The 10,436-nt window shown below is 44.3% G+C and overlaps 1 long non-coding RNA gene and 1 other non-coding gene across 2 annotated transcripts; both read left to right on the top strand.

Annotated features, from left to right (window-relative positions):
- LOC144676078 (uncharacterized) lies at positions 1 to 8,501 on the top strand. Its single transcript, XR_013575236.1, has 4 exons — positions 1 to 103; positions 1,119 to 1,186; positions 2,025 to 2,100; positions 8,227 to 8,501. It is a non-coding gene; the product is annotated as an uncharacterized LOC144676078 (long non-coding RNA).
- LOC144676079 (small Cajal body-specific RNA 14) lies at positions 6,632 to 6,763 on the top strand. The gene has a single exon (XR_013575237.1).
- Positions 8,502 to 10,436: the final 1,935 nt, after the last annotated feature.

Raw genomic sequence — 10,436 nt, 5'->3', positions numbered from 1 at the left:
GTTTGTGCTAAGTAGTGAACAGCTGAGATGTATTTTTTACTCTGACTTATTTTAGGGCTCCCAGATCGGAGAGTTGAGGAGTTACTCGCAGGCTGTGACTGGGGTGAGTGCCATTCAACTTCATCTATCTTTTTATTCATTTACAGCAACTATCACGCATCACATTGTAATAGCACTGTTCCACTGTGCAACATTCAAACAGAGTAATGCTAACTGTTCTCATTTTCATATTCATTGGAAAAAATAAAGTTGAGAAGGGATTTGATAGAGGTATTCAAAATCATGAGGGGCCTGGACAGAGTAGATAGGGAGAAACTGTCTCACTTGTGAAAGGATTGAGACCGAGAGGGCTTAGAATTAAAGTAATTAGTAAAAGAAGCAAAAGCGACATGAGAAACATTTTCACATAGCTAGTGGTTAGGGTTTGGAATGCACTGCCTGAGAGTGTGGTGGAGGCAGGTTCAATCGAGGCACTCAGAAGGGAATTAAACTGTTATCTGAAAAGGAAGAATGGGCAGGGATACGGGGAGAAGGCAGGGAATGGCACTAGGTGAGTTGCTCAATCAGAGAGCTGGTACAGAACACGATGGGCCAAATGGCAGCTTCTTGCACCATACCCCATGTGTTAATAAACTGAATGAATGCTGCTCTGAGGTAAACTGGTACAGAGAGCAGCATCTGGCAGTTTTAGGGCCTCCTGCATTAATAAATCAGGGTTGGACACACACTGCATTCCAAAGACAAGGAGTCAGAGTTAAACAGTTGCCTGCAGGCTCTTACTGAGCTCATGGAGCCCCAGCACTATTGGTATGACATTGTTCTGCTTGGCTTTATTGGGTCTGGGGGTTTGGATAGCTTGAAATCAGAGCACAGCGATAGGCTTCAAATAGATGGTAATGAACAAGGACCTGGATTTATATGTTGCCTCTTGAGTATTTAAACCTGCGCACAGCGCAAACCTGGACTTTTATCCCTGGTCTGCACAGCTGCCTTTGCATACCTGCTGCAGATACAGGGTATTTGAAAGGTGTCTGAGCTGTGTTGCTACTGCTTTATTGAAGCAATCGCCCTTGGTGATGAGCATTCTTTCACTGCCTATCTGCTCATTTCCTTAACAGTTCCTGGCCAGTATGCTGACCTACCCCTTTGTGCTCGTGTCCAATCTGATGGCAGTCAACAACTGTGGGTGAGTCGGGCCTTCAATGTTTTCTCAATCCCCGGTATAAAGTGAGACACAAATCCTGTGCTTTGTGTGGGTGCAAGCAGACTTGCCAGTTGTAGTCAACTCATTTGTGTCTGAATTTCTTACTCATCGATTCAAGGGTGTTATTCCTGGGAAATAGAAGGCTTTCATCTCAGCCACCTGGTATGAACATCCAACATCACCAAGGCAGGTACAGCACAGGGTTAGATACACAGTAAAGCTCCATCTACACTCTCCCCAGCAAGCACTCCCAGGACAGATACAGCAAGGGGTTAGATACAGAGTAAAGCTCCCTCTACACTGTCCCCATCAAACACTCCCAGGACAGGTGCAGCATGGAGTTAGATACAGAGTAAAGCTCCCTCTACACTGTCCCCATCAAACACTCCCAGGACAGGTACAGCACGGGGTTAGATACAGAGTAAAGCTTCAACTGTGCTGACACATGAATGTCTTTCAGCAGCAAACTTTGACTGAAAAAGATGATTGCAATCCACCTGGTGCTGAAGTTGAAAGCTCTGTGCCTAATGTACCATTGAGTGTCCATCTAGTGTATCATCTATGGCAGCCGAGCCCCCTGAGACGATGCCAGTTGCAGCGGTTTGATGTAAGGAGTGAGATTGTAGAGTGGCAGCTATCAGAATGTCAGTTACAATGAGTGAGTCCTGATGGGCAACACATCTGGGGGGAAAGGGATCAACACCTTCTTGCAGTGTTTGCACGTGAGTGTCGACCCTTCTGGTGCTGAGCTGTGTAACAGCAGGCTGTCCCCACTGATGAGCTCGTTGAATCACTGTGTAATGTGTGTCTCTCTCCCCAGTCTGGTTGGTGGTCTCCCTCCTTATGCAGGTGTGTACACTTCATGGATTGACTGCTGGCGCCAGTTGAGCAGAGAGGTGAGTAGATTCACTGGTTCCATTTGCTAGTTGTGCTGTATAGGTCTGTTGTAACCACTTGCATTTACTGTGCCGTCACTGTGTTGAGGCTCCCTGGCCCATGAGTTGGTTAGATTGGAGAACGAATGAGTGAGTGGGTCCAACTGGACATAACATAGGAAATAGGAGCAGGAGTAGGCCATTCGACCCCTTGATTATGGGTGATTTGATTGTGGTGTTAACTCCACTTTCCTGCCTGTCCACCATAAGCCTTGACTCCCTCGTTTATCAAAAATCTGTCTAACTCAGCTTTGAATATATTCAATGACCCAGCCTCCACTGCTCTCTGTGGAAGAGAATTTCAAACACTAACGACCCTCTGAGAAGAAGTTCCTCCTCGTCTCCGTCTTCAATGGGAGACCCTTATTTTGAAACTGGTGTCCCCTAATTCTAGACTCCTTCAATATTAACCCAGTCAAGCCCATCCCCCTCTTCAGATGTTTCAATAAGATCACCCTCTCATTTTTCTAAACTCCAATGAGTATAGGCCCAACTTGCTCAACCTTTCCTCATAAGACCAGCCCTTCATCCCAGGAATAAGTCTTGTGATCCTCCTCTGAACTACAAGTAGCATACGATGCAAGTATGCCCCTTCTTAAGTAAGGAGACCAAAACTGAACCCAGTACTCTTGGTGCAGTCTCACCAACACCCTGTACAGTTATAACAAGACTTCCCTACTTTAATATTCCACCCTTCCTGCAATACAGTCCAGCATTCCGTTTACCTTCCTAATATCTGAATACTTGGCATAGTGCCCATTCACTGCTGTGTGTCCGACTGCCAGTTCATCCTTTCTCATCCCAGTGGTTTCTCTGGAAGTCTCTCACCCCAAGCCCAGATGTAATGAGTGGTTCATCAACTTAACAAGCTGGAAAATTACAACTTTGATAAATTGACGCAAGAGAGTCTGGCCAAGGCCTGTAATTAGAGAGGCTTCAGCTCTGAGATCTCAAACTGCTTAAAGCTAGGCAGAATTGGAAAAGTTCAAAAATGTCTGTTTTCTGACTTTTAAAAAAAAAAGACATTGATGCTTATCAGTTAGAATTCTGCCTGAGTACTATCTGATACGAGAACAGAAAGATAGAGGCTAAGTTTAAACTATCCAAGGAAAGCAGTCTGTGACCCGTTCTAACTGTACACACCGGTTAAGTAGAAGACATAGCAGCAGGACTGAGGGCAGTTGGGATCACGAGGGCAATGGGCTGAAGCAGTTAATGAAATATGTAACTTTATGGGTCGAGGGCAAGGGTCCAGAGATTCACAACTTATTGGTCAGGCCTTGGAGGAAATGTGTGTTGAGTTCTGGTCACATTGTAGAGGATCAGAATGATCTAAGGTATAAAAGTGAGGAGCTATAAGCAATACAGACCACAGTGTGAAGGAGATGGAGAAACCTGACTTTTCTTTAGAGAATGTTAGCAGTTAGAGCAGATTCTCGTAATGAACACACATCCCCTAGTTCTGCACAATAATTGGAGAGTTCTGAGGTTTACTGCCCTACAATATAATGCAGTGTCTTGTATCTGTGAGGTTGAGAATTCCATGTCTTCAGTTTAAAGAATTTGTGGATCTGGGAGGAACACAATCTGTGGATTGAGCTGGTTTTTAGCCATTACATCTCTTTCAAGGATAGTTCTAAGCATTTGATAGATTAGGGGCTGTCCACTGGTACTAATCAGTCGAGGTTAATGTGAAAGCACATTGCCAATTCCACTGTACAGAATTTCATAATGTCTTCAATACTGCAAGCATTTCATAATTGACATGTTCACTTCATTAAACACACCCCAGAACTGTACGGAAGTGAGGAAAACTGCTTTTTATCCAAAAAGCAAAATACTGCGGATGATGGAAATCTGAAACAAAAGCAAGAATAGCTGGAAAATCTCAGCAGGTCTGACAGCATCTGTGGAGAGGAACACAGTTAACGTTTCGAGTCTGTATGACTCTTCATCAGAACTAAAGAAATATAAAAATGTGGTGAAATATAAGCTGTTTGAGGAGGGTGGGACAGGTGGAGCTGGATAGAGGGCCATTGATAGGTGGAGGCAAAGGAGAGATTGCCAAAGATGTCATAGACAAAAGGACAAAGGGGTGTTGATGGTGGTGATGTTAGCTATGGAATGTGCTAATGGTGACATTAAAGGTAGAATGCAGGACAAGCAAGTGGCAGATGGCCCTAGTGGGGGTGGGGTGGGGGGAAGGGATTGAAATGGGCTAAAAGGTGGAGATAAAACGATAGATTGAAATAAATTTAAAAATAGGTGGCAAAAGAAAAATATATTTAAAAAATTATAAATTATTGGAAAAAGGGAGGAGGGGATGGAGGAGAGAGCTCATGATCTGAAGTTGTTGAATTCAATGTTAAGTCCGGAAGGCTATAGAGTGCCTAGTCAGAAGATGAGGTGCTGTTCCTCCAGTTTGCGTTGAGCTTCACTGGAACGTTGCAGCAGGCCAAGGACGGACATGTGGGCTTAAGAGCAGAATGATGTTGAAATGGCAAGCGACAGGAAGGTCTGGGTCATGCTTGCAGACAGACCGAAGATGTTCCGCAAAGCGGTCACCCAGTCTGTGTTTGGTCTCTTTGCTTTTTATCCTAGTTTGAACAAATCCACTGGAATTTTCTATGCACGTGTAAGAATGCATGATTTTATCATACCGATATATGGGGAGACTTGGAGCTCTTTGTTCCTTTCTGTGAGGAGGATTTCCCTTTGCAGCCTCTTCACATCCTCCTCACAGTCTACTTCCCACCCAAGCTTTTACCATCAGCAAACTTGAATATGTTACACTAGCTCGTTGATATGGATTTTAAATAGCTGAGACCAAGCATTGAACCTTGCAGCACTCCACTATTAACATTCTGACATCCTGGGAATGGATTATTTATTCCTGTTCTCTGTCCATTACCCAATATGCAACCCATGCTACTATGTTAACTCCAATCCCATGTGCCCTGTGTTTGTGTCACTCTCTGTGTGACATAGAAACAGAAAATAGGAGCAGTAGGCCATTCGGCCCTTCGAGCCTGCTCCGCCATTCATTATGATAGTCTGCTCCTGCTTTCTCCCCATATCCTTTGATCCCTTTCACCCCAAAAGCTATATCTAACTCCTTCTTGAAAACATACAATGTTTTGGCCTCAACTACTTTCTGTGGTAGCGAATTCCATAAGCTCTCCACTCTCTGGGTGAAGAAATTTCTCCTCATCTCAGTCCTAAATGGCCTACCCCATATCCTCAGACTGTGACCCCTGGTTCTGGACTCCCCCACCATTGGAAACATCCTTCCTGCACCTACCCTATCTAGTCCTGTTAGAATTTTATAGGTTTCTATAAGATCCCCCCTCATTCTTCTGAACTCCAGTGAATATAATCCTAACCAACTCAATCTCTTCTCATATGTCAGTCCTGCCATCCCAGGATGACACCTTGCCTTCTCAAAATTCCGGCCTCCTACATCTACTGGTTCACCCTTGTCTACCTTGCTAGTTACACCCTCAAAAAAAAACTCAATTTATTTATCAAACACTATTTCTCTTCATAATACCTTTTGCCTAATCATATTGTGATTTCCCCCCACCCCCCCTCCAAGTCTCTCTTACCACACCCTTAATAGATTCTAGCATTTTGACAGATTGATGTCCAGCTAACTGGCCTTTGGTGTTCTCTTTTCTTAAAACAGCAGGATTATATTTATTTTCTTCCAATCCATGGTCCAATCTTTTTCTTTGTGCCCAACTGCTTTATTTTAGTGGTCTGTGTACACAGATCCCTAAACTTTCCCCCTGGCTTTTCACCATTTTCAAAAATACTTGCATCGATCTTTTTTGGTACAAAATGGATGAGCTCACACTTGGCAGATGGATTTCAACACAGGTTACACGCACAAAACCTGCCTATCAATGTCTGTAATTTTCAGCTCCTGATCACACCCCTTATTGTGTAACTGAACTTAAACTGTGTGTCACTGACAGATTTGGATACCTATTGTGTTATGAGCTATTACAAAATATTCAAGGCAGAGATGGACAGATTTTTGAAGTATGGAGGAGTCAAAGGTTATGGAGAACAGGCAGGAAAGTGGAGATGAGGGCAAGTTTAGATTAGCCATGATCTTATTGAATGATACAGCTGGCTCAATAGCCTATTCCTATTTCTTATGTTCTTATATCAAAGTTATTAATAAATATAGTGAATAATTGAGGCCCCAGCACAGATCCTAGTGGGACACCAATTGTCACTTTGTTGCATTATCCCTACAGTGGGAGTTTGGTTAGGCAATAGAGAATCGGCCATTTTCCACCAATTCTGAGAGCTTTATGTTGAACTTTATTGAATACCTTCTGGGCATCCCTAGAAACTACATCCGTCGGCATTTTCCTGTCTACTACTTTAGTTACTGCCTCAAAATATTCCATTTGGCCTGTTAGACATGACCAGCTAAGTTGGAGCACATGTGAATGAGGCTGGGACCTTAGTGTATCTTAGTGTGGCTGTTCTTCAGGAGCTGCATTATCTAGTTAATATAGTGTAGCTGGAACATGCCACACACATTAAAGATGGTTCCCACCGACGAGCCCTCTGGAGTTGACAGGGTTTCTGTGCGATGGTTCCTAACATCTCTTCTCAAACAGGCTCAGCCTGGAGAATGTTGTAGCTGGGTGATGTTTGTGAAACCAACTGAAACAAGGCTTTACACCTGAGCCTTTTAACGAACAGTGGAAGCAGAGTGAGACCATTTGGCCCCTCACACCTATTCTAATTGAAGGATGGATGATGGCTGATCTGTACCTTAACCCCATCTACCCACCTTGATTCCATAACTAAGAAAAATAAATCGGAACCCCCCCCCCCCCGAAGCCTCAAAAGCCTTTTGGGTATGAGTTTCATATTTCCATTTCCCTCAGTGTGGAGAAATGCTTCCTGCTATCACCCCCTGAAAAGCCGAGCACTAATTTTAAGATTATGCCCCTCTGCTCTGCACTTCCCCATTAGTGCTTTGTCAGCTGATGCTTGCACCATGTGGTGAAGTACTGGGTCAGGGAGGTCAGGTAGGCCTCAGTCTCCATCTTTGACTCATCTTGTCAACAGGTCTGAGGTGGGTTGGCAGTAGGAATACTGCATGTTGTCCCTAGGTTAGTGCTCAGCACCACCCCCCAATCTCACTGGAGGAATGACACAGAGGCCCCAGTGTCCATCACAGGGCTGTGCTGTTAACTTGGCTGCAGTGGTCCTTATTGCGCCTGAGTTTGGGTGGGAGGGAAATCAGCCAGGATTCCCACTGATCCACCTCTAGAAAGTGTCGAGTGTGCCTGTGAATAGCTAATGAGGACAATAATCTGGTTCAGCTACAGTGCCTAACTCCCCCATGGCAGAACATCCAGTGACATTGGCTGTCTAAGTTTACACATGGAGAATAACCAGTTAGACAAGGTATTGACACACTGACCAGTTTAATTCCACATTCCCATCTACCCCTGATAATCTTAGAATCTTGTTAGGCAAGAGAATCTTATCTACCTCCGCCTTAAAAATATTCAATGACCCTGCCTCCACCGCCTTCTGAGGCAGAGAGGTCCAAAGTCGCACAACCCTTTGAGAGAAAAAGTTTCTCCTCATCTCTATCCCAAGAGAGCGTCCCCTAATTTTAAAACCGTGCCCCTAGTTCTGGACTCACCCACAAGAGGAAACATCCTTTCCACGTCCACCTTGTCAAGACTGTTCAGGATCTTGTACACTTCAATCAAATCACCCCCTCACTTTTCTAAACTCCAGTGGAAACAAGCGCAGTCTGTCCAACCTTTCCTCATAAGAGAACCCCATAAGACAACATGAGAAACCAAGTTAAAGTTTCAGCTCTGTAACTTTTCTTCATTTCTGCAAAGTATTTCCTTCATTTTGAGTTTTGAATTTAGTACTGGCACATTTGATGTTGCTGGCTATGTGTTGCAGCAGCAGACATCAGCCTAACTCTGCTGACCCCAAGATCTAGGATTGAACCTGTCTCTCTACTTCCAGCTCCTCTCCCAGCTTCTTTTGAACAGCTTTCTCCTGACACATTTTTTAAAATGTTTTCTCTTACAGGGAAACCTGAGCCGAGGGAACAGTCTGTTTTTCCGGAAGGCTCCGGCTGGGCGAATGTACGCAGTTGACCAAAAACGATTTGTGTAGATGCACTTGGTGATGAGTTTATGAATGGAAAGGAGGATGGGGTGGGAGCTGGTGTCTAATTTGTATGATTCTGTTTACAATGGCGTACATGCAGTTTTTAATGATGTATTGTTGATCCACACTGGCACAATGTGTTATTTTATGATGGAATGAGATTGTCTGATTTAAAGAGGAAAGTATTTTAATTCCCTGTTTGTTCCCCAGTGGTTTGTGTAATGAGTGGTCTTTGTTGGGGGGTGGAAATGGTGTTCTGAGTGCCGTGTACCCAGGAATGGGGCACTTTGTTCTCCCAGCACCATTCCAATAAAATCTGGATAATCTTGCCCAGTGTTCCCAGCGTTGGTGAGCACAAAGCGGGGAGAAGGAGGAGTTCGAACGGCATCTCTGTTATCACGGTTACTCACCATCCACTTCCAGCAGCATCACCACTTTATCTTACACACACCTGACCCTCCCAGGAGGAAAACCGTTCAAAATTCCTGGCCCAGTTCCCTCCTTGTTCAACTCTCTTCTATCCTGCAACAACTGTTTGAGAGTTAGTGAATGAAGAGAGAGGGGAAGATTCTATATGTGACAGTTCATTATCCTCTGCTCCTTTTAATAGCTAGGATTTCAGTGGCAACTGTTCAGTAGAGACAGGATCACTGCGGAACAGTGTCCTGATGCCCCCTCGCCTTCACTAGGAAGGAGGAGACAGTACTGATGACAGTGTGTACCTCACCACAGTGCCCATTTTTCCTGGGTTGGTCCGAGCAATTATCTTATTTTGCTGTTAGACTGGTGTAGCATTGCAGCCAAGCCTGATCTTGTCCGCGCACTTTCCAGTAGGATGTGATTAGGAACCGGGACCTTGGCTGATTCCCCCCTCCCACCAGAGGCACTCAGATCAATTATAGTAGCAGTACTGCAGCCTGGGCTGTGATTGGCTAATTTAGCACAGACCATGGATCCGTCCTGGACCCTTGAGATCTTCAGTGATTCAGTGTGGCACTGGGCCTGTGCATGTACCTTTTGGACCAACAGATTAGACAGGACAGAAGTTCTCTCAGTTTTTTTTGTAAATTAATTTGCTTTTTTCCCCCCTAATTTTGCAACCAAAACAAATCAGTCAACCCTCAGTGCGGAGCCAGCTGATGTGAACATTTGCATAGCCCTGGGACAGTCCTGTCTGTAGTAACTGTCCACTGCCAGCAGTGGGTAGTGCTGGACAGCCTCTCGTTCTGCACTGGTTCCTCTCTGAAGGAGGTACTACCAGAAAGAGCTGTAAAGCAGGCCTGTACATGTAGGATTCATCAACTGCCACATGTTGAAGTCTACTCCATAAAGCAGATTGTTCAGCACTGTCATTTTTTGTATAATGTATCATCCTGACAGTGGCTCTACAGACTCTGCTTACACTCAACCATTTTGCTTGTTCCATGAATGTTATCCTGCTAAGTTGAGTTTAGTAAAACTACATCTTGAACTAATTAAAATGTTTGATTCCAGTTCAAATGAGAGAATTTCTGCTGTTCCTGGAGCTTGCATTTTCCCCCTCTTCAAGCTGACAAGACGGTCTCAGTATGGAGTGAGGAAAGGTGTGCAGAACAGTCCTAATTCACACCCACACAGCGAGCATCACTGTCATCTTGTACATCTACCCATAGGGGTAGATGAGGTGCCACTGTAAAGCCTTATCTCTAAGTGAACAGTAAAAGGATGCTGAGGAGCACCCATGGTTAGTTCTGTAAGGATGATAATGAGCAATGTCCGTCAATATAATGTAAATTATGAAATGCCATGGGGTTTGGAAGTGGAAGTTCAGACACGCCCAGCAGAGAGATGACGAGTGGTTATGTTTCTCAGTGACCTATGGGAAATAGGAATAGTGAACAGTAAGCACACAACGACAACATAATCTGCGATTCTCAAATACCAAAGCCCAACAGTCAGGTATATAACTTTAAAAAGGGCGAATGTGGAAGAAACGAGAAAACTGTAAGCATAACAATTGGGGAAAGACATAATGACAAATACATGTGCAGCAGAAATACTTAACAGCAGCAGGGGCAGATTAAACAAACCTGGCTTTAAAAAGAGGAATAAGTTAAAAGTGAAATAGAGGGGAAAAACCATTTGCAAAC

Source organism: Cetorhinus maximus, unplaced genomic scaffold (assembly GCF_964194155.1).
Source record: "Cetorhinus maximus unplaced genomic scaffold, sCetMax3.hap1.1 HAP1_SCAFFOLD_1339, whole genome shotgun sequence".
Lineage (NCBI taxonomy): Eukaryota > Metazoa > Chordata > Chondrichthyes > Lamniformes > Cetorhinidae > Cetorhinus > Cetorhinus maximus.
Note: the sequence above shows the minus strand (reverse complement) of the source record. Positions and strands in the feature narration are given on the sequence as shown.